Source organism: Staurois parvus, unplaced genomic scaffold (assembly GCF_062004578.1).
Source record: "Staurois parvus isolate SC_StPar_1 unplaced genomic scaffold, SC_StPar_1.0 ptg002800l, whole genome shotgun sequence".
In the NCBI taxonomy this organism is placed as follows: domain Eukaryota; kingdom Metazoa; phylum Chordata; class Amphibia; order Anura; family Ranidae; genus Staurois; species Staurois parvus.
Window position 1 is genome coordinate 56191 of NW_028320596.1, and position 24667 is coordinate 80857.

The 24667-nt window shown below is 50.1% G+C and overlaps 1 long non-coding RNA gene across 1 annotated transcript; it reads right to left on the reverse strand.

Annotated features, from left to right (window-relative positions):
- Positions 1-400: 400 nt before the first annotated feature.
- On the reverse strand, positions 401-5463 carry LOC149429105 (uncharacterized). The gene is made up of 2 exons (XR_016310611.1): positions 1459-5463; positions 401-1427 (listed from the first exon to the last, which is right to left on the reverse strand). It is a non-coding gene; the product is annotated as an uncharacterized LOC149429105 (long non-coding RNA).
- Positions 5464-24667: the final 19204 nt, after the last annotated feature.

Genomic DNA, 24667 nt, shown 5'->3' on the forward strand with positions numbered 1-24667 from the left:
TCATAGATCTCCAATAGATCAGCCAATCATGGATCCTCCATGGATCATCCAGTCATAGATCTCCAATAGATCAGCCAATCATGGATCATCTAATCATAGATCTCCAATAGATCAGCCAATCATGGATCCTCCACGGACCATCCAGTCATAGATCTTCAATAGATCAGCCAATCATGGATCCTCCATGGACCATCCAGTCATAGATCTCCAATAGATCAGCCAATCATGGATCATCTAATCATAGATCTGGATCCAATAGACCAGCCAATCATATTCCCCCCTAGATCATCGAATACACTAACTAATGTGAATCTCCTGCACCCCACGGACTCCAGAGAAGCCCAGGGACCAGGTTGGGTCCACGTTACCTGTACAGACAGAATACCCAGCAGACATTGCGGACGGTCGTCCTTTTATTCATACAACACTTTACAGTGAGAAACTCCCCCAACTAACAACTTAGAATAACATAAGATTTAAAACAGAAGAATAAAAAAACAACAAACAGTATACAGAGCAGAATTCAACCGAATCACAGCATACACGAGGAGAACGAGTGACGTTCGATATGATTGTGATCAACTGAAAGTAGAACTCTGAGCATAGCCAACGATGACATACGTGAGACAGTCCTTCCAGAGTATAACCAGAGACGCCCCTCCCCCCACACTTCTACCTTTTAATCCTGCCAGTAGATGAGTGATTTTTCCACTTCTAGTAACAATACTTCCTGTTCTGCAGTGAAATGGCACAACAGCGTTGTCACCCTGTGGATGGGGGAGTCTAAGATGTACATGTAGTTCTAAAAGGAAAAAGGGAAATAAAACCCAACTCCTGCATGGTGGAACCTTCCATCCATGGGTTCCTGACCCCTGAACGGTGGAACCTTCCTTCTATGGATTCCTGAACGGTGGAACCTGCCATCCACAGGTTCCTGACCCCTTAATGGTGGACCTTCCTTCTATGGATTCCTGAACGGTGGAACCTTCCATCCACGGGTTCCTGACCCCTGAACGGTGGAACCTTCCATCCACAGGTTCCTGACTCCTGAACGGTGGAACCTTCCTTCTATGGATTCCTGAACGGTGGAACCTGCCATCCACGGGTTCCTGACTCCTGAACGGTAGACCTTCCTTCTATGGGTTCCTGACCCCTGAACGGTGGACCTTCCTTCTATGGGTTCCTGACCCCTTAATGGTGGAACCTTCCTTCTATGGGTTCCTGACCCCTGAACGGTGGACCTTCCCTCTATGGGTTCCTGACCCCTGAACGGTGGACCTTCCCTCTATGGGTTCCTGACCCCTGAACGGTGGACCTTCCCTCTATGGGTTCCTGACCCCTGAACGGTGGACCTTCCTTCTATGGGTTCCTGACCCCTGAACGGTGGACCTTCCCTCTATGGGTTCCTGACCCCTGAACGGTGGAACCTTCCTTCTATTGGTTCCTGAATGGTGGAACATTCCTTCCACGGGTTCTTGCTTTGTACGGCGTTGGATTGGATTTATTGAGGACATCCACATAAATGTCATACAGCATCTAAATATAACTAACTAGAGTTCCCTTTTAATATCCTCCTTCTACACGTCATAGTCAGTCGTACAATCACTGTCTCTGCATTGGTCACATGACCTCTGCCAACAAGGGGAGTCAGTGGTCTGGTGGTCACTGATTTGCCAGCTGGGCATGAACAGAAAAGCACCAAGGCAGACATCACATGACCAATGCCTGAGCACTAATCACATGACTAGCACTGGATGGAATCCAAAGTAGAAAGACAGCAGAAATGTATTCGGGATTATACAGAAATCCTACAATACGGTCAGATGGACACATTCTCCACCAAGATTCCTTCCAAGGGCCAGCGCATCGCTCCATCCAAGGGCCGGTCACACCGCTCCATCCAAGGGCCGGTCACACCACTCCATTCAGGGGCCGGTCACACCGCTCCATCTAAGGGCCGGTCACAACTGTCCATCTAAGGGCCGGTCACACCGCTCCATCCAAGGGCTGGACACAACTGACCATCTAGGGGCCGGTCACACCGCTCCATCTAAGGGCCGGTCACACCGCTCCATCCAAGGGCTGGACACAACTGTCCATCTAAGGGCCAGTCACACCTCTCCATCTAAGGGCCGGTCACACCGCTCCATCCAAGGGCTGGACACAACTGACCATCTAGGGGCCGGTCACACCGCTCCATCTAAGGGCCGGTCACACCGCTCCATCTAAGGGCCGGTCACACCGCTCCATCTAAGGGCCGGTCACACCGCTCCATCTAAGGGCCGGTCACACCGCTCCATCTAAGGGCCGGTCACACCGCTCCATCTAAGGGCCGGTCACACCGCTCCATCTAAGGGCCGGTCACAACGCTCCATCTAAGGGCTGGACACAACTGTCCATCTAGGGGCCGGTCACACCTCTCCATCTAAGGGCCGGTCACACCTCTCCATCTAAGGGCCGGTCACACCTCTCCATCTAAGGGCCGGTCACACCTCTCCATCTAAGGGCCGGTCACACCTCTCCATCTAAGGGCCGGTCACACCTCTCCATCTAAGGGCCGGTCACACCGCTCCATCTAAGGGCCGGTCACACCGCTCCATCTAAGGGCCGGTCACACCGCTCCATCTAAGGGCCGGTCACACCGCTCCATCTAAGGGCCGGTCACACCGCTCCATCCAAGGGCCGGACACACCGCTCCATCCAAGGGCCGGACACACCGCTCCATCCAAGGGCCGGTCACACCGCTCCATCCAAGGGCCGGACACACCGCTCCATCCAAGGGCCGGTCACACCGCTCCATCTAAGGGCCGGTCACACCGCTCCATCTAAGGGCCGGTCACAACGCTCCATCTAAGGGCCGGTCACACCGCTCCATCCAAGGGCTGGACACAACTGTCCATCTAGGGGCCGGACACGACTGTCCATCTAGGGGCCGGACACGACTGTCCATCTAAGGGCCGATCACACCACTCCATCTAAGGGCCAGTCACATCTCTCCATCTAAGGTCCAGTCACACCGCTCCATCTAAGTGCTGGTCAAACTGCTCCATCTAAGTGCCGGTCACACCACTCCATCTAAGGGCCGATCACACCGCTCCATCTAAGGGCCGATCACACCACTCCATCTAAGGGCCGATCACACTGCTCCATCTAAGGGCCGGACGCCTTTCCATCTAAGGGCCGGTCACACCACTCCATCTTAGGGCTGGTCACACTGCTCCATCTAAGGGCCGGTCACACTGCTCCATCTAAGGGCTGGTCACACCACTCCATCCAAGGGCTGGTCATGCTGCTCCATCTAAGGGCCGGTCACACTGCTCCATCTAAGGGCTGGTCACACCACTCCATCCAAGGGCTGGTCATGCTGCTCCATCTAAGGGCCGGACGCCTTTCCATCTAAGGGCCGGTCACACTGCTCCATCTAAGGGCCGGACGCCTTTCCATCTAAGGGCCGGTCACACTCCTCCATCTAGGGGCCGGACGCCTTTCCATCTAAGGGCCGGATGCCTTTCCATCTAAGGGCCGGTCACACTGCTCCATCTAAGGGCCTGTCATAACCACTCCATCTGCGTTGATGAGTTTCTTTATCTTTTTGTTGCATTTATTTCTAAGGGGCCCCTCACAAGCTTCAACATACCAACACACGTGCCAACTCAGAGCACCACAGCACCCGTGTCCTCACATCTATGCCTAGAAGGGTTTGGTGTGTTTTTTACTTCATTGATGAGTGTTGGTGGCCCATTGGAGATGAAACGCAATACACATGGAGAGGTGTGAATCCAGACTAAGATGTACAAACTGGGAGTCTTGCTGAGAGTGACTCAACCAATGAACCACCACACTGTCTGAAAAAAAATCTGACCTTTAGAATATAACGGATCCAAAAGATGAAAATGTAATATTTCCATGATATGTACTAAGAAGGTTCACCCGATACATGGGCACTGGCATGTCTATGGCTGATGCTTCCTGCCCCAGGGGAGGTTGACTGGGATGAATTGGAGAAAAGTAAGGTGAAGTGTTGCTCCTTCAGTTACCAATCAGCAGGCCGCTATGGTGGATTGCTTTACTGCAGTCAATCAATGCTGTGCTGTCTGGCAGGGGTATCTGGATCACAAGGCTGACTGAACAGGCCTATAGATGTCTTGCTAGATCCTGTTGGATCTAGTAGTAGTCGGTCACATTCAGCTGGACCTTTTTATGTAATGTTTAAGACTTCTCTTATCTTCTCCAAATCACTTCTTCAGTCCTACTGAGTGTCTGGCTATGAAGGATCTCATAGATCCTGGATCACGGTATATCTAGTAGTAGGTGGTCTCATGGATCCAGGTCATGGTAGATCTAGTAGTAGTCTCATGGATCCAGGTCATGGTAGATCTAGTAGTAGTCTCATGGGTCTAGGTCATGGTACATCGAGTAGTAGGTGGTATCATGGATCCAGATCATGATAGATCTAGTAGTATAGGGTCTCATGGATCCAGGTCATGGTAGATCTAGTAGTAGGTGGTCTCATGGATCCAGATCATGATAGATCTAGTAGTATAGGGTCTCATGGATCCAGGTCATGGTAGATCTAGTAGTATGGGGTCTCATGGATCCGATCCAGGTCATGGTAGATATAGTAGTAGGTAGTCCCATGTATCCCGGTCATGGTAGATCTAGTAGTGGGTGGTCTCATGGATCCAGGTCATGTTAGATCGAGTAGTAGTCTCATGGATCGAGGTCATGGTAGATCTAGTAGTAGGTCGTCTCATGGATCCAGGTCATGGTAGAACTAGTAGTAGTCTCATGAATCTAGGTCATGGTAGATCTAGTAGTAGGTGGTATCATGGATCCAGGTCATGATAGATCTAGTAGTAGGTGGTCTCATGGATCCAGGTCATGGTAGATCTAGTAGTAGTCTCATGGATCTAGGTCATGGTAGATCTAGTAGTAGGTCGTCTCATGGATCCAGGTCATGGTAGAACTAGTAGTAGTCTCATGAATCTAGGTCATGGTAGATCTAGTAGTAGGTGGTATCATGGATCCAGGTCATGATAGATCTAGTAGTAGGTGGTCTCATGGATCCAGGTCATGGTAGATATAGTAGTAGGTAGTCCCATGTATCCCGGTCATGGTAGATCTAGTAGTGGGTGGTATCATGGATCCAGGTCATGGTAGATCTAGTAGTAGGTGGTCTCATGGATCCAGGTCATGGTAGATCTAGTAGTAGGTGGTCTCATGGATCCAGGTCATGGTAGATCTAGTAGTAGTCCCATGTTTCCCGGTCATGGCAGATCTAGTAGTAGTTGGACACATGGATCCAGGTCATGTATAAGGAGATATCAAAAAGTTTCAAGACTAGTTTTGTACCAAGCCAACACAAGGCAGAACAGGGCTGCACACACAGTCACAGGGAGCACTGACCTTCACAAGTCACTGTGCCAAAAGACACTGTCCTGTGTATATCAGAAGCTGTACAACTGGTGCTATTCTAACCACGTGCTTTACCATGGCTGCTATTTCTTCATGGACAGCATGTTAGAACAAACAGCAAGTGTGAAATTCTGTGTGAAACTGGGCAAAGAGACGTTTGACGTGATCCTGCAAGTTTACGGTGATGCTGCAAAGAGTCATGCTCACGCACGTGCGCTTCAAGAGCAGAACAACATCACTGGAAGACAACAAGATATCAGGAAGACCATCAACAAGCTTAACCCCTGAAAATGCCCTCTTCTCGAAGATCAAGCTCAAAGGCCGCCGTTTTGACATCACTGCGGAGATCCAGCATTTTGCCCAATTTCAGACAGAATTTCACCTTTGCTCTTTGTTCTAACTTGCTGTCCATGATGAAAGAGCAGATGTACATGGTAATGCACGTGGTCAGAATAGCCCCGGTTGCACAGCTCCCGATGTACACAAGACGATGTCTTTTGCAACACTAAAGGTTGGTGCTCCCTGTGACTGTGCATGCAGCCTTGTGCTGCCATCTCTTGGCATGTTACAAATCTAGTCTCCAAACTTTTTGATACCACCTTGTAGATCTAGTAGTAGTTGGTCACATGGATCCCGGTCATGGTAAATATAGCAGTAGGTGGTCTTATGGATCCAGGTCATGGTGTATCTAGTAGAAGGTGGTCTCGTGTATCCTGGTGATGGTGTATCTAGTAGTAGTTGGTCTCATGGATCCAGGTCATGGTAAATATAGCAGTAGGTGGTCTTATGGATCCAGGTCATGGTGTATCTAATAGTAGGTGGTCTCATGGATCCAGGTCATAGTAGATCTAGTAGAAGGTGGTCTCGTGTATCCTGGTGATGGTGTATCTAGTAGTAGGTGGTCTTGTGTATCCCGGTCATGGTGTATCTAATAGTAGGTGGTCTCATGTATCCCGGTCATGGTGTATCTAATAGTAGGTGGTCTCATGGATCCAGGTCATGGTAGATCTAGTAGTAGGTGGTTTCATATATCCAGGTCATGGTAGATCTAGTAGTAGATGGTCTCATAGATCCAGGTCATGGTGTATCTAGTAGAAGGTGGTCTCATGGATCTAGGTCATGGTAGATCTAGTAGTAGTTGGTCTCATGGATCCAAGTCATGGTGTATCTAGTAGTAGGTGGTCTCATGGATCCAGGTCATGGTGTATCTAATAGTAGGTGGTCTCATGGATCCAGGTCATGGTGTATCTAATAGTAGGTGGTCTCATGGATCCAGGTCACGGTAGATCTAGTAGTAGTTGGTCTCATGGATCCCGGTCATGGTAGATCTAGTAGTAGGTGGTTTCATATATCCAGGTCATGGTAGATCTAGTAGGAGTTGGTCTCATGGATCCTGGTCATTGTAGATCTAATAGTATGGGGTCTCATGGATCCAGGTCATGCTAGATCTAGTAGTAGGTGGTCTCATGGATCCTGGTCATTGTAGATCTAGTAGTAGGTGGTCTCATATATCCAGGTCATGGAAGATCGAGTAGTAGGTGGTTTCATGGATCCAGGTCATTGTAGATCTAATAGTATGGGGTCTCATGGATCCAGGTCATGGTAGATCTAATAGTAGGGGGTCTCATGGATCCAGGTCATGGTAGATCTAATAGTAGGGGGTCTCATGGATCCAGGTCATGGTAGATCTAGTAGTAGGTGGTCTCATGGATCCAGGTCATGGTAGATCTAATAGTATAGGGTCTCATGGATAAAGATCATGGTAGATCTAGTAGTAGGGGGTCTCATGGATCCAGGTCATGCTAGATCTAGTAGTAGTTGGTCATATTCAGCTGAACTTGTTTGGCAATGTTGATAACGTTTCATAGATTCTTCAGTTTCTGATGTGTCTTGAAGAAGTTACAAAACGTTTTCAACCTTATAGAGCAAGTTCAGCTGAATGTGACCGACTACTACTAGATCTACGGTGACCCGGATACATGAATCCGACTACTACTAGATCTACTGTGACCCGGATACATGAATCCGACTACTACTAGATCTACGGTGACCCGGATACATGAATCCGACTACTACTAGATCTACGGTGACCCGGATACATGAATCCGACTACTCCTAGATCTACGGTGACCCGGATACATGAATCCGACTACTCCTAGATCTACGGTGACCCGGATACATGAATCCGACTACTCCTAGATCTACGGTGACCCGGATACATGAATCCGACTACTACTAGATCTACGGTGACCCGGATACATGAATCCGACTACTATTAGATCTACGGTGACCCGGATACATGAATCCGACTACTATTAGATCTACGGTGACCCGGATACATGAATCCGACTACTACTAGATCTACTGTGACCCGGATACATGAATCCGACTACTACTAGATCTACTGTGACCCGGATACATGAATCCGACTACTACTAGATCTACTGTGACCCGGATACATGAATCCGACTACTACTAGATCTACGGTGACCCGGATACATGAATCAGACTACTACTAGATCTACGGTGACCCGGATACATGAATCCGACTACTCCTAGATATACGGTGACCCGGATACACGAATCCGACTACTACTAGATCTACGGTGACCCGGATACATGAATCTGACTACTCCTAGATCTACGGTGACCCGGATACATGAATCCGACTACTACTAGATGTACGGTGACCCGGACACATGAATCCGACTACTACTAGACATCCCATATATACACTTCAATCCTCTATTTAGCTCTCCAGCAGCTCTGCAATGAAGTCGAATAGAAATCTATTTTCAAAGCTGTGCCGACTCATTTGATCCCGTCAGGAATAGAGAGATGAAGGAGAGGAGACATCAGACGGCCCCGGCGGACGGAGCCCATCATAAAGAGGAGAACAGAGAGGAAGGTGTCTGATCACAGAGAAAACAAAGGATGAACATGCGGCCCATAGATGTCCTGTGATAGGTGACGTCCACAGACAATACTCCCGATGAGAAGATCAAAACGGAACAAATGAGAATTCTACCATCAATGCCATGAAAATAACTGGCTGGGACATGTATGGAGCCGTCTCCCCGCCATCACTATCACCTGTATTGGGGTGATCTGGGAACCCTATTCTGTCCACTCTGGAGGGATGTTCTCAGCTCCGCCCATTCTAGTACATTCCTACTAAGGTCACTAGGCGTGACAAAGATCCAATCCCGTGACTCTCTGCTGTCATTTTGCCCTTTTTACCCGCTCAAGGGTCAGGTGACCCAGGAGGATGATTGACACGTAGCACATGACCCAATCCAAAGGAGGAAAGGTGCACATCCGGGTGCCGGTCCTGAATGATGACCAGCGCACCGTCACCAGCGCACCGCCACCAGCGCACCGCCACCAGCGCACCGTCACCAGCGCACCGCCACCAGCGCACCGCCACCAGCGCACCGCCACCAGCACACCGCCACCAGCCACCAGCACACCGCCACCAGCCACCAGCACACCGCCACCAGCACACCGCCACCAGCCACCAGCACACCGCCACCAGCCACCAGCACACCGCCACCAGCACACCGCCACCAGCCACCAGCACACCGCCACCAGCGCACCGCCACCAGCCACCAGCACACCGCCACCAGCCACCAGCACACCGCCACCAGCACACCGCCACCAGCACACCGCCACCAGCCACCAGCACACCGCCACCAGCGCACCGCCACCAGCCACCAGCGCACCGCCACCAGCGCACCGGCACCAGCGCACCGCCACCAGCGCACCGCCACCAGCACACCGCCACCAGCACACCGCCACCAGCACACCGTCACCAGCACTGCAATTTCCTGAAAACACAAAGTAGTGCAGAACATACAGGAAATATTAATAATTAAATAACATGAAAAGAAATATGGCGGTGCAGATACTCTAAAAATGTGGCCATCCTGATGGGTGTTCTATAGAACCCGCCGAGCTCAGAATTCAGATTCTGCCATCAGATGAGGTAACAATATATATATAATGTCAGGAGACCAATGTGACACGCAGGAAAATGACAGAAGAAACCAACAAGAGGTCCATGGAGTCCGCCATTTGTATTTCTTGTAGATCCATGTTTGTCCCAGGCGCGTCTGAAGCCATTTACTGCCGACTGACTCACTACCTCTCAACTGTAAGTGGCTTCAAGCACGCCTGGGACAAACATGGATCTAAAATCAGACAAAAAAAAATAAATGAAAAAAAAAACACCACCACCCCCAAAAAAATACAAAAAAACCCAAAAAATAAAAGACAAAAAAAGGTCAGACTTGATGGACCGCTTCGTATTTTTTTCTGCCGCCATTATTCTATGTACAACGTTCTTCATTCCTCCATTATGATCACATGATAACTCTGCACCATTCACAGAGCTCCTCTACTGACACCACAGGGCAGGTCACATGAACAACGCTGCAGCACAGGTCATGTGATAACTCTGCACCATTCACAGAGCTCCTCTACTGACACCACGGGGCAGGTCACATGAACAACGCTGCGGCACAGGTCATGTGATCACATGATAACTCTGCACCATTCACAGAGCTCCTCTACTGACACCACGGGGCAGGTCACATGAACAACACTGCGGCACAGGTCATGTGATAACTCTGCACCATTCACAGAGCTCCTCTACTGACACCACGGGGCAGGTCACATGAACAACACTGCGGCACAGGTCATGTGATCACATGATAACTCTGCACCATTCACAGAGCTCCTCTACTGACACCACGGGGCAGGTCACATGAACAACGCTGCGGCACAGGTCATGTGATAACTCTGCACCATTCACAGAGCTCCTCTACTGACACCACGGGGCAGGTCACATGAACAACGCTGCAGCACAGGTCATGTGATCATGTGACCGGTGACTGGTCAGCAGATCCTCAGTGAGCATACCCAGCGTCATCTCTATGGTGAACACTCAGAATGGACGGATCAGCTTCTCTTCATGGAAAATAAAATACCGACATTAAGAAAACTAAAAAGAAATGTGAAATAACGAACGAAGAACACAGAAGTGACCATAGAGAGGTCCTGATTGTCTGCAGACCAGGAAAGACTCAACTTCCAATATTCTATAAAAAGAGAACGTCTACACCTAGAACATGACAAGATCACTCAGAGTTATCCAGTAAGAGGTGTCCTGTGGTAAAGAGGACCTGTCCCTTTATAACCATCACCTCCAGTACACAGTGCCTGGTCTGCCATGTCCTCGGGCAGGCTGAGGTCCGCCATGTCCTCGGGCAGGCTGAGGTACATTACCAAGGATAGTCCCTGGATTCAGGACCTGGATGGAATATAAGATTGGACTATCATCAATGCCGATAATTGAAAAGCCTCCAGAACCGAGGAGACCACCAAGACACAAACCCCAGGTTCTGTGTACAAAAAAAAGAGGACCTGTCCCTTTATTACCATCACCTCCAGTACACACAGTGCCTGGTACGCCATGTCCTCGGGCAGGCTGAGGTACATCACTAAGGATAGTTCCTGGATTCAGGACCTGGATGAAATATAAGATTGGACTATCATCAATCCTGGAAAGCCTCCAGAACTGAGGAGACCTCAAAGACCACAACACCCCAGGTTCTGTGTACAAAAAAAGAGGACCTGTCCCTTTATTACCATCACGTCCAGTACACACAGTGCCTGGTATGCCATGTCCTCGGGCAGGCTGAGGTCCGCCATGTCCTCGGGCAGGCTGAGGTACACTGGCAAGGATAGTCCCTGGACTCTGGATAAAATATATGATTGGACCATCCTCTATGGCTATCCTGGGTTTTGAACAGATGAGGCCACAAAGACCCACAACACCCCAGGCTCTGCGTGCAAAAAAAGAGGACCTGTCCCTTTATAACCATCACCTCCACTACACAGTGCCTGGTATGCCATGTCCTTGGGCAGGTTGAGGTCCGCCATGTCCTCGGGCAGGCTGAGGTACACTGCTAAGGATAGTCCTTAGACTAGGATGGAATATATGATTGGTCCATCCTCTACGACTACCCTGGTTATTGAACAGATGAGGCCACAAAGACCCACAACACCCCGGACTTTGTGTACAAAGTTAGACATCCCCTTTAACTTGCTCCTATGTACAGCATACATTCAATGATATGTCTGACGTCTATATGTGAAATTGGTGCGAACTTCTCTTCAGAAGAGTGCAAATCGTTCGATAGAAAATAAAACGGTGAAATATAGGAGGACAATAGACCTTCACTTCCGGAAGCTGTGCTGGTCCCATCATGGTGGGACTCGTGTACATGAGAGGGACTAAGCTTGCTTTACATGCAAAATGTCTCACTGGTTATAAACTTGCATACAAGTTTCACTCTTTCAGCTGCAACTTGCATCAAGATGTCTCCTGAAACTGCTTTATAGTGTATCGAGGTCTCTTGATGACCATTTCCAGATTACCGACCATCTCTGAGAGACTGTACTGTAATTGGGTGGTTTCGCTGCTTGCTGGCTGACTGCCAATCGCAATACAGTAAGGAGGTCTTTCAAATATACCGGTTTCAAGAGACAACTTAAGTCAGATGCTACTGCAATTCATAGATGGGCACTGTAATCCTTAAGGGGAGGTCACCCCCACTGCACCAGAAGGCTCCTGATTGGAGGATTGTCTGCCCACAGCAGCTCTGACCTTGACTGGGATTAGGAGATAAAGACGTCATTGAGTATCTGCTGCAGTGTGTGGCAGGTATGATTGTTAGAACCGGAGAGCCCCTTAAAGACTCCAGCCCTGCACTATGCCCTTTTACTGGCTGAACTTTGCCTCTTGGCGTGATATTGATGACACGCCAGCTCCATCAGCTCAAGTCCCCCAGATATCTTCTCCTGGAGGACATAGAAGACAATCATGGTTAGTGCATACCATCGGGCAAAGCTGTACATGTAGATGGAGAAGAAGGACGCCGCGGTGAAGGCGGTCCAGTACAGCAGGGACGCAAACTTAATTAAATGAACCCGCAATTCCGATTTGCAGGGAGGAATTTTACTGCGTCCAGTGAGGTCAAAGTATCTCTCCCCTTGGTAGAAGGCACGCAGCCGCTCCTCCTTCTCCTTCCAGCGCTCCTGGCACCAGCGCTGGAGATCCTCTTTGTGAACGGGCAGGCTATCGATGGGGTATCTGCGGACGTGGAAATGGATTTCCCGAGGAAAGTTGCCACTGAGAATGTGTTTCTCTGTTTGAGGAATGTTGCGAGGGTAGGCCACGGTGATGTCATGGATGGCGTCAAGGTTGTTGCCTAAAACACAGAAGGAAAAAAAAAGAAGAATTAATGATTGGGGTCACCGGTGTCATGTATCAGAAGTTACAGTCATGGCCAAAAATCATTGCCCCCCCCCCCCCCCAGCATTTCTGTCAGGTAACGCACCTCTTAGCCAAATATGACACATTTAATGCAAAACCCAAAAAACGGCCTGGACAGAATTATTGGCACCCTCCATGTAATATTTGGTAGCACGCCCCTTGGAAAAAATAACTGAAATCAATGTCTTCCTGGAACCATTAATGAGTTTCCTCCACCTCTGTCCTGGAATTGTGGAACGCTCTTCTTCCACCAACTGCTCCGGGTCCCTCAGATTGGAAGGTTCCTTTTCCCAACTGCTCTGGGTCCCTCAGATTGGAAGGTTCCGTTTCCCAACTGCTCCGGGTCTCTCAGATTGGAAGGTTCCGTTTCCCAACTGCTCCGGCTCTCTGAGATTGGAAGGTTCCTTTCCCAACTGCTCCGGGTACTCAGATTGGAAGGGTTCATTTCCCCGACTGCTGGTCTGAGATCTCTCCACAGAAGCTCTATGGGATGGAGATCTGGACTCATTCCTGGCCAGTTCAGTCCTCTCCAGCGCTTTGTCTGACACCATCTCTGGGGGCTTTGTGACGTGTGCTTTGGGTCATTGTCCTGCTGGAAGATCCATGACCTCTGATGGAGACCCAACTTTCTGACACCGGGTCCTACATTGCACCCCAGAATTTTTTGGTAGTCTTCAGATTTCATAATACAATGCACACGGCCAAGACATCCAGTGCCTGAAGCAGCAAAGCACCCCAAACCATCAGTGACCCACCACCATGTGTGACTGGAGGGACTGTGACCCCCCACCATGTGTGACTGGAGGGACTGTGACCCCCCCACCATGTGTGCCTGGAGGGACTGTGACCCCCCCACCATGTGTGCCTGGAGGGACTGTGACCCCCCCACCATGTGTGCCTGGAGGGACTGTGACCCCCCCCCCCCCCCACCATGTGTGACTGGAGAGCGTGGATTCTTCTCTGTAAAGGTCTCATTGCTTTTTCTGAAAACAGTAGAATGATGGAATTACCAAAAAGCTGCCATTTTGTTCTGTCTGTCCCCAGAACATCTCCCAGAAGGATTTTGGCAAACTCCAATCTGGCTTCCAATCTGTTTCTATATCAACAGTGGGGTCCTCCTGGGTCTCCTCCCATATTTCTGTATCAGCGGTGGGGTCCTCCTGGGTCTTCTCCCATATTTCTGTGTCAGCGGTGGGGTCCTCCTGGGTCTCCTCCCATATTTCTGTGTCAGCGGTGGGGTCCTCCTGGGTCTCCTCCCATATTTCTGTGTCAGCAGTGGGGTCCTCCTGGGTCTCCTCCCATATTTCTGTGTCAGCGGTGGGGTCCTCCTGGGTCTCCTCCCATATTTCTGTGTCAGCGGTGGGGTCCTCCTGGGTCTTCTCCCATATTTCTGTGTCAGCGGTGGGGTCCTCCTGGGTCTCCTCCCATATTTCTGTGTCAGCGGTGGGGTCCTCCTGGGTCTCCTCCCATATTTCTGTGTCAGCGGTGGGGTCCTCCTGGGTCTCCTCCCATATTTCTGTGTCAGCGGTGGGGTCCTCCTGGGTCTCCTCCCATATTTCTGTATCAGCGGTGGGGTCCTCCTGGGTCTCCTCCCATATTTCTGTATCAGCGGTGGGGTCCTCCTGGGTCTCCTCCCATATTTCTGTGTCAGCGGTGGGGTCCTCCTGGGTCTCCTCCCATATTTCTGTGTCAGCGGTGGGGTCCTCCTGGGTCTCCTCCCATATTTCTGTGTCAGCGGTGGGGTCCTCCTGGGTCTCCTCCCATATTTCTGAGTCAGCGGTGGGGTCCTCCTGGGTCTCCTCCCATATTTCTGTGTCAGCAGTGGGGTCCTCCTGGGTCTCCTCCCATAGTGCCCCTTTTCATTCAGATGGTGACGTATAGTGGGAGGTGACACAGTTGTACCCGGGGCCTGAAGGTTGGCTTGGATTTGCTGAGCGAGGTTCTTTGGCCACCATTCCAACAATCACTTAGGTGCAATCTTTGATCAGTTCTCCTCTTTCGTCCACGTTCAGGGAGATCAGCTATAGTGTCATGGGCTGGAAACTTCTTGACAATGTTGCACACAGTGGCCACAGGAACATTAAGATCTGTTAATTGATACGGGGGAGTTTAATGACAGATTTCAGGAGCGTCACAAACTTGGAATGCAATTATTTCTTACAATTTTGAGAAGGTGCCAATAATTTTGTCCGGTCCATGTTTGGGGTTTGGCGTGGAATGGGTCAGATTTGGATTTTTGTTTCTCCACTTTTTCGTGTCGCCGATACAAACCAAAGAAATAAACCTGACAATGCCGAAACATTTGTCACTGCAACGATTTTCTGGGTGAAGGGTGTTATCGGACAGAAATGCTGGGGGAGGGGGGGCAAGATTGTTGGCCATGACTGTACATATGGCAGCGAGAGAGAAATAAGACATAAGGTTCCTCCTAAATAAATGTGTCCCAGACACGGCCAATTCCAGAGTGTGGGGACAACGTGTACAATCCGGGGAATTCCACAACCCCCCCCCCCCCCCGGGACATAATGTTACCGTCACAAACGCATTTCACAATGATCATCGCAACCAGAGATATGGACAGCTAAGCAGACTTCTCCAGTAGGCCCCGCCCCTGCTTATCTTCCTAAGCTTCCCCATTGGACTAACTGTGTGCTGATCAGCAGGATGGCTGGAGAGGCAGGAAGGGTTAGACTCAAGCCTGGCTTTCACGGGAAGGGTTAGACTCAAGCCTGGCTTTCACGGGAAGGGTTAGACTCAAGCCTGGCTTTCACGGGAAGGGTTAGACTCAAGCCTGGCTTTCACGGGAAGGGTTAGACTCAAGCCTGGCTTTCACGGGAAGGGTTAGACTCAAGCCTGGCTTTCACGGGAAGGGTTAGACTCAAGCCTGGCTTTCACGGGAAGGGTTAGACTCAAGCCTGGCTTTCACGGGAAGGGTTAGACTCAAGCCTGGCTTTCACAGGAAGGGTTAGACTCAAGCCTGGCTTTCACAGGAAGGGTTGAGGTAAGCTCATAACTTTAGCTGTCTCCAAATGAATTGGAAATTACTTCCGACTTTACCGTTGAAGCCAAACTTTGGGCATTTTTATCGGGGCCCCATCAAGTGTTTAAAACTAAAAGTAAGCTCTAGCTGCAATACTCACCTCCTCTCCAGAGCATTCCGCTGATTGATATCCTCAGCCTTGGGTTAGATGACACCTGGCATAATTCAAGCCAGAAAAATGAGAAAATCCTGGGGGCGCAGGGTGTCATGGACCCACCCCTGAGGGGGCATCACCACAGTATCCTGCAGAGAAAGGTGCTGACTTCAAATCAGAACCTCTCTAATTTAGGACCAGCCAATGCCGGAGAAGATCAGAAGAGAAGAAGGATTGTGTGACATACAATCAGCCTGAAGACAAGTATGGGGAGAAGTATGGGGACAAGTAAGGGGAGAAGTATGGGGACAAGTAAGGGGAGAAGGATGGGGACAAGTATGGGGAGAAGGATGGGGAGAAGGATGGGGACAAGTAAGGGGAGAAGGATGGAGACAAGTAAGGGGAGAAGGATGGGGACAAGTATGGGGAGAAGGATGGGGAGAAGAATGGGGAGAAGGATGGGGACAAGTATGGGGAGAAGGATGGGGAGAAGAATGGGGAGAAGGATGGGGACAAGTAAGGGGAGAAGGATGGAGACAAGTAAGGGGAGAAGGATGGGGACAAGTATGGGGAGAAGGATGGGGACAAGTATGGGGAGAAGGATGGGGACAAGTATAGGGACAAGTAAGGGGAGAAGGATGGGGAGAAGGATGGGGACAAGTAAGGGGAGAAGGATGGAGACAAGTAAGGGGAGAAGGATGGGGACAAGTATGGGGAGAAGGATGGGGACAAGTATAGGGACAAGTAAGGGGAGAAGGATGGTGACAAGTAAGGGGAGAAGGATGGGGACAAGTATAGGGACAAGTAAGGGGAGAAGGATGGGGACAAGTAAGGGGAGAAGGATGGAGACAAGTAAGGGGAGAAGGATGGGGACAAGTATGGGGAGAAGGATGGGGACAAGTATGGGGAGAAAGATGGGGACAAGTAAGGGGAGAAGGATGGGGACAAGTAAGGGGAGAAGGATGGGGACAAGTAAGGGGAGAAGGATGGGGACAAGTATGGAGAGAAGGATGGGGACAAGTATGGGGAGAAGGATGGGGACAAGTATGGAGAGAAGGATGGGGACAAGAATGGGGAGAAGGATGGGGACAAGAATGGGGAGAAGGATGGGGACAAGTAAGGGGAGAAGGATGGGGACAAGTAAGGGGAGAAGGATGGGGACAAGTAAGGGGAGAAGGATGGGGACAAATAAGGGGAGAAGGATGGGGACAAATAAGGGGAGAAGGATGGGGACAAATAAGGGGAGAAGGATGGGGACAAATAAGGGGAGAAGGATGGGGACAAGTAAGGGGACAATTAAGGGGAGAAGGATGAGGACAAGTAAGGGGAGAAGGATGGGGACAAGTAAGGGGAGAAGGATGGGGACAAGTAAGGGGAGAAGTACGGGGACAAGGATGGGGACAAGTAAGGGGACAAGTATGGGGAGAAGTATGGAGAGAAGGATGGGGAGAAGGATGGGGACAAGTACGGGGACAAGTATGGGAACAAGTATGGGGACAAGTATGGGGACAAGTAAGGGGAGAAGGATGGGGAGAAGGATGGGGACAAGTATGGAGACAAGTATATGGGGACAAGTATGGGGAGAAGGATGGGGACAAGTAAGGGGAGAAGGATGGGGGGAAGGATGGGGACAAGTATGGAGACAAGTATATGGGGACAAGTATGGGGAGAACGATGGGGACAAGTAAGGGGAGAAGGATGGGGAGAAGGATGGGGACAAGTAAGGGGAGAAGGATGGGGACAAGTAAGGGGAGAAGAATGGGGAGAAGTATGGGGAGAAGGATGGGGACAAGTATGGGGAGAAGGATGGGGACAAGTATGGGGAGAAGGATGGGGACAAGTATGGGGAGAAGGATGGGGACAAGTATGGGGAGAAGGATGGGGACAAGTATGGGGACAAGTATGGGGAGAAGGATGGGGACAAGTATGGGGAGAAGGATGGGGACAAGTATGGGGAGAAGGATGGGGACAAGTATGGGGACCAGCCCGGAGTTCGTAGTTGGGTTTAGGAATACTAAACAAAATATTTGCTGTCCTTCAAAATTTAAATAAAAAAAGAAATCAGCAATTGTAACAAAATGTGTCCCATTGCTGTCCCCGCACTCATTTAGAATGTCACCCCAATGCTGCAGCACGCCATGAGGCACATGCCATGTGCTGGGTACACTGTATTACAAAAATGGTGCAGAAAAGTCCACCTCAAGACTCGCCCCTCCTTTGTATGGAGAACCTGGGTGCCGGCACTGCAGTCCATCTCCTCTGGCCGTATTTATTCCAAAATGACGGCAATGCCTCCACCTGGGAAGCAGCCTTTCCCGACGCGTTTCACCACTCCTGGCATACTCACAAGAACAGTGGAAGTCCCTGTTGTGTGTTGGTGCCTAATATCAAAGTGAAAGGCCTGTCTCGGCAGGATGCACAGGCAGTATGCACTCCCATGAAGTGGATCAGGGAAAAGGGTCCTAATACATGTGCTGCAAGTGGTGGCCCTGCACTGAAGTGGATGGTGGTTGGAGAGACCAAGGAATGCCTGAAAGCCAGCCAGGGGACCCGACTTACGAAATGCAGGACTGTCACCTCCTTGCCCCCAGCCTGTTGACTGGACAGTAAAGAAGCAGCAGACTGATGAGGTCATATTTCTTCTCACCCTCAGCATGACCCTCATCTGCAGCCTGATTGGCTCCTGGTGCTGAATATGGACACGGCTCCATTCACTGGTAAACCAAAAGTGTTGGGTATCATCCAAGTGTTTGTGAAGGTTTTTTTTTTTTCTAATAACAAACATTTTATACTTGCCTGCTCTGTAATGGTTTTGCACAGAGTGGCCCCAATCCTCTTCTTCTGGGGTCCCCATGCAGGTGCTCCAAGCTCCTCCTCTTCTCTGTGTGCTACCATAGGAAGCTGCTTCCTATGGGGGTGAACCTGCGGGCTCGATCCTGAGCTGGGCTGTGTGCATCTATAGACACACACAGTTGGCTCAGCCCAACCCACCACTCTGCTCACAGTATGTGATTGACAGCAGCTGAAACCAATGGCTCCCATTGCTGCCTCTGTGAGTAGAGAGAGAGGAGAGAGCTGCTAAAGGCGGGCACAGTGCTGGATTGATATAGGGGGTGGGGGGCGATAGAAACACTGGGACATTCCCGGGGACCACCTTAACTCACGGATATCAGAACTCAGTAAAGAAAGCCGACACGGCTCCGGATCAGAAGCCAAGCCAGAGGCATCATCTCTAGATTATTACAGTCAGCCGCGTTCCGTTCCGCAGAGTCGATGAATATGCAGCACACGCCGCGCCATCGCAGCAGCATTTCCACACGCACGCAGCTTCCCAGGACAGGAATGAGAGCAGATTCGAAATCAGGGAGCCGTAATAAAGCGAATAACCCGCCATCGAGCTCCACCGATCAGAGGAACGTTCCAAGAGCGCAACAAAAGCCACATTTCAGAGGCAAAACTAATTTCCTGGAAAAATGAAATTGTACAGCTGCTGCTGGGGGGTTATAAACAGAAGGCCTTGCGTACGACGCATTCCGGAGACGCTGGAACTCATTGCTGCTCTGTGATCGCTCCAACAACGATCGTTCTTCTAGATTAGTGTTCGAAGGGGATAAATAGAATGTTTTGTTCATGAGAAATGAGCTCTGAACACAATATTGGTCGGAGAATTAGATACATTAGGAAGTTGAGAGCCGTGCCAGGATCAGCTGGTGGAGCTGAAGAACACGAGCTCGGCTGGAAAATATTGCATGGCGTTTTCTTGCCAGGTTGGACCCCCAGATAGACCTACCCGAGTACAGACCAATTATCAGAGCCCAGATTGGACCCCCAGATAGACCTACCCGATTACAGACCAATTACCAGGCCCAGGTTGGACCCCCAGACAGACATACCAGAGTACAGTCCTATTATCAGAGCCCAGGTTGGACCCCCAGATAGACCTACCCGAGTACAGACCAATTATCAGAGCCCAGGTTGGACCCCCAGACAGACATACCCGAGTACAGTCCTATTATCAGAGCCCAGGTTGGACCCCCAGACAGACATACCAGAGTACAGACCAATTACCAGGCCCAGGTTGGACCCCCAGACAGACATACCCGAGTACAGTCCTATTATCAGAGCCCAGGTTGGACCCCCAGACAGACATACCAGAGTACAGTCCTATTATCAGAGCCCAGGTTGGACCCCCAGACAGACATACCAGAGTACAGTCCTATTATCAGAGCCCAGGTTGGACCCCCAGATAGACCTACCAGAGTACAGTCCTATTATCAGAGCCCAGGCTGGACCCCCAGACAGACATACCCGAGTACAGTCCAATTATCAGAGCCCAGGTTGGACACCAGACAGACTTACCCGAGTACAGTCCTATTATCAGAGCCCAGGTTGGACTCCCGGACAGACATACCCGAGTACAGTCCAATTATCAGAGCCCAGGTTGGACCCCCAGATAGACATACCCGAGCACAGACCAATTATCAGAGCCCAGGTTGGACCGACAGACAGACATACCCGAGTACAGTCCTATTATCAGGGCTCAGGTTGGACCCCCAGACAGACATACCAGAGTACAGTCCTATTATCAGGGCTCAGGTTGGACCCCCAGACAGACATACCAGAGTACAGTCCTATTATCAGGGCTCAGGTTGGACCCCCAGACAGACATACCAGAGTACAGTCCTATTATCAGAGCCCAGGTTGGACCCCCAGACAGACATACCCGAGTACAGTCCTATTATCAGAGCCCAGGTTGGACACCAGACAGACATACCAGAGTACAGTCCTATTATCAGAGCCCAGGTTGGACCCCCAGACAGACATACCCGAGTACAGTCCTATTATCAGAGCCCAGGTTGGACCCCCAGACAGATATACCCGAGCACAGTCCTATTATCAGAGCCCAGGTTGGACCCCCAGATAGACATACCTGAGTACAGTCCAATTATCAGAGCCCAGGTTGGACCCCCAGACAGATATACCCGAGTACAGTCAAATTATCAGAGCCCAGGTTGGACCCCCAGACAGATCTACCCGAGCACAGTCCTATTATCAGAGCCCAGGTCAGAAGAAGTTTATCAGAAGTGGGGGAGACATTGGAATATGTGCAGTTTAGGGTCACAGCTGGTCACATCGAGGACAGGACTTACAAGTCCTGGTTAAGTGGTCATTCTCCATTCTTCGGAAAGTTTCTGAATATAATTTATCAGTTTTACAATTTTGAATTAACTGACTGAAAACCTTTTCCACATAAAAGACTCGCCAAATCTGAAGCAAGGAAAAGGACTGAACCTTAAGTTTAAGAGAAAGGGGTACATTGGGGTACACTGAGGTTTAGGGTCAGGCTTAGTAACTGAGCTAGAGGTTAGGCTGAGGGCAGGGAACATTTTATGAGTTGGGGTTGGGTTGAGGGCCGGGAACATTTTATGAGTTGGGGTTGGGTTGAGGGCCGGGAACATTTTAGGAGTTGGGTTGAGGGCCGGGAACATTTTAGGAGTTGGGGTTATGTTGAGGGCCGGGAACATTTTAGGAGTTGGGGTTGGGTTGAGGGCTGGGAACATTTTAGGAGTTGGGGTTGGGTTGAGGTCTGGGAACATTTTATAAGTTGGGGTTGGGCTGAGGGTCGGGAACATTTTATGAGTTGGGGTTGGGTTGAGGGCTGGGAACATTTTATGAGTTGGGGTTGGGTTGAGGGCTGGGAACATTTTAGGAGTTGGGGTTGGGTTGAGGGCTGGGAACATTTTAGGAGTTGGGGTTGGGTTGAGGGCTGGGAACATTTTAGGAGTTGGGGTTGGGTTGAGGGCTGGGAACATTTTAGGAGTTGGGGTTGGGTTGAGGGCTGGGAACATTTTAGGAGTTGGGGTTATGTTGAGGGTCGGGAACATTTTAGGAGTTGGGGTTGGGCTGAGGGCCGGGAACATTTTAGGAGTTGGGGTTGGGTTGAGGGCTGGGAACATTTTAGGAGTTGGGGTTGGGTTGAGGTGAAGGTATCTGAATTGTGTGATACATTGTGACCGAATGCTTCACCGTAAAATACTCATTGACAACGACAATATTCGCTTACACAACACAAGTGATCGGCCAGATTTCCAGGTGATGACATTTTTGCTCCAGCTCTTCTCACACCCAAAACAACGGCCATAGCGCTGACACCCGCAGGGATGCAGTAAGCAGGACAACCAGCTGCTCATGGACAATGCCATGAAGAAGACCAAACACCCGGCAGGACGTCTGTGTCCACTGACTGATTCTGAATGAACAATTTTCACGTTTGACTGGAGCTCAGCCTCGGTATCTGGCACCGTAATCACCAGCTGAGACCTTCTCCCCAACACATTCATTCTACATACATCAAAGCCGAGAGGAAGATGGCAGCCTTGGCCCAGACAAGACGTTCATTTCAGTTCCAGCCACTTCATTTGAGTTCTGTAGTCCAGGCGCTCGGCTCTGAACTGATTTGGTCACCTCAGCTGGACCACATCTGAGCGTTAGTGCCACCAAATTAGATTTCATGTTACTGGGCTCCGCTCATCACAGAGAAGGGCCCCAAAAAGCCAGCATCTGGGAATGAGAGCGACGTGGAAGTGTGGGGCATTATTGCCGCTGTGCAGGGCGACCGGTGACCACCTGAAATCTCTGTTATAGATGAGTGGAGACGGATAATTCCGGCCTCAACAGTCTACAATATACACGGTCATTATCCAATGTTCCAGGAACTTGTTCCATGAAATGCTTCGCTCTGCCGGTGCTCTGCCAATGCTCTGCTGTCTGCCGGTGCTCTGCCATCTGCCGGTGCTCTGCGATTCTCTGCCGGTGCTCTGCGATTCTCTGCCAATGCTCTGCTGTCTGCCGGTGCTCTGCCATCTGCCGGTGCTCTGCCAATGCTCTGCTGTCTGCCGGTGCTCTGCCATCTGCCGGTGCTCTGTCGATACTCTGTCAATGCTCGGCCGGTGCTCTGCCAATGCTCTGCTGTCTGCCGGTGCTCTGCCATCTGCCGGTGCTCTGCCATCTGCCGGTGCTCTGTCGATACTCTGTCAATGCTCTGCCGGTGCTCTGCGATTCTCTGCCGGTGCTCTGCGATTCTCTGCCGGTGCTCTCCGATTCTCTGCCGGTGCTCTCCGATTCTCTGCCGGTGCTCTGACAATGCTCTGCTGTCTGCCGGTGCTCTGCCAATGCTCTGCTGTCTGCCGGTGCTCTGACAATGCTCTGCCGGTGCTCTGCCGATGTTCTGCCGGTGCTCTGCCAATGCTCTGCACTCTCACATTTATCAGAGAGGGTCAGTCTATGGACCGCCATGTCCATCATCTGCCAGGAAGGAGAATGAACCATAGTAGATCATGTGACCGCTTTAGAGCGCAGGTCAGCAAAAAACACTGTCAACGAGGGGCCCCAGGGAGCATTGAAAAACCACAGAAAGTCAGTGTGGGGCCCCAAGGAGCAGTGAAAACCACAGTCAGTGGGGGGACCCAAGGAGCAGTGAAAACCACTGACTGTCAGCGAGGGGCCCCAGGGGGCAGTGAAAACCCCCGACAGTCAATAGGGGGCCCAAAAGAGCAAAGAAAACCATCGACAGTCAGCGAGGGGCCCCAGGGAGCAGTGAAAAAATGGCATTGGGAGTCAATGGCTCCTAGGACACTCAGATCTTAGGCTTCCAATAGGAGCTCTGGTAGTAGATCACAAGATTCCTCGTTATGTACATCTAAAGCAAAACGACATCATTTACTCCTTGTAGGGAGGATCCAGCAGAATACAGACTCCACCTCCATCTTCCTGTAGCACCAGATCACTGCAAGAGTGATCTATTGCTGGCTGATTATATCAATGATCTATTGCTGGATGATTCTACTAATGATCTATTGCTGGCTGATTCCATCAGTGATCTATTGCCGGATGATTCTATCAGTGATCTATTGCTGGCTGATTCCATCAGTGATCTATCGCCGGATGATTCTATCAGTGATCTATTGCCGGCTGATTCTATCAGTGATCTATTGCCGGCTGACTCGATCAGTGATCTATTGCCGGCTGATTCTACTAGTGATCTATTGCTGGATGATTCTACTAGTGATCTATTGCCGGCTGATTCCATCAGTGATCTATTGCTGGCTGATTCTATCAGTGATCTATCGCCGGCTGATTCTATCAGTGATCTATTGCCGGCTGATTCTATCAGTGATCTATCGCCGGCTGATTCTATCAGTGATCTATTGCCGGCTGACTCGATCAGTGATCTATTTCCGGCTGATTCTACTAGTGATCTATTGCTGGATGATTCTACTAGTGATCTATTGCCGGCTGATTCCATCAGTGATCTATTGCTGGCTGATTCTATCAGTGATCTATCGCCGGCTGATTCCATCAGTGATCTATTGACGGCTGATTCCATCAATTATCTATTTCCGGCTGATTCCATCAATTATCTATTGCCGGCTGATTCTATCAATGATCTATTGCTGGCTGATTCTATCAGTGATCTATTGCTGGCTGATTCTATCAGTGATCTATTGCTGGCTGATTCTATCAGTGATCTATTCATGGCTGATTCTATTAGTGATCTATTGCTGGCTGACTCTATTAGTGATCTATTGCCGGCTGACTCTATTAGTGACCTGTTTCTGGCTGATTTCTAAAGAAGTGATCTATTGCTGGCTGACTCTATTAGTGATCTATTGCTGGCTGATTCTATCAGTGATCTATTGCTGGCTGACTCTATTAGTGATCTATTGCTGGCTGATTCTATCAGTGATCTATTGCTGGCTGACTCTATTAGTGATCTATT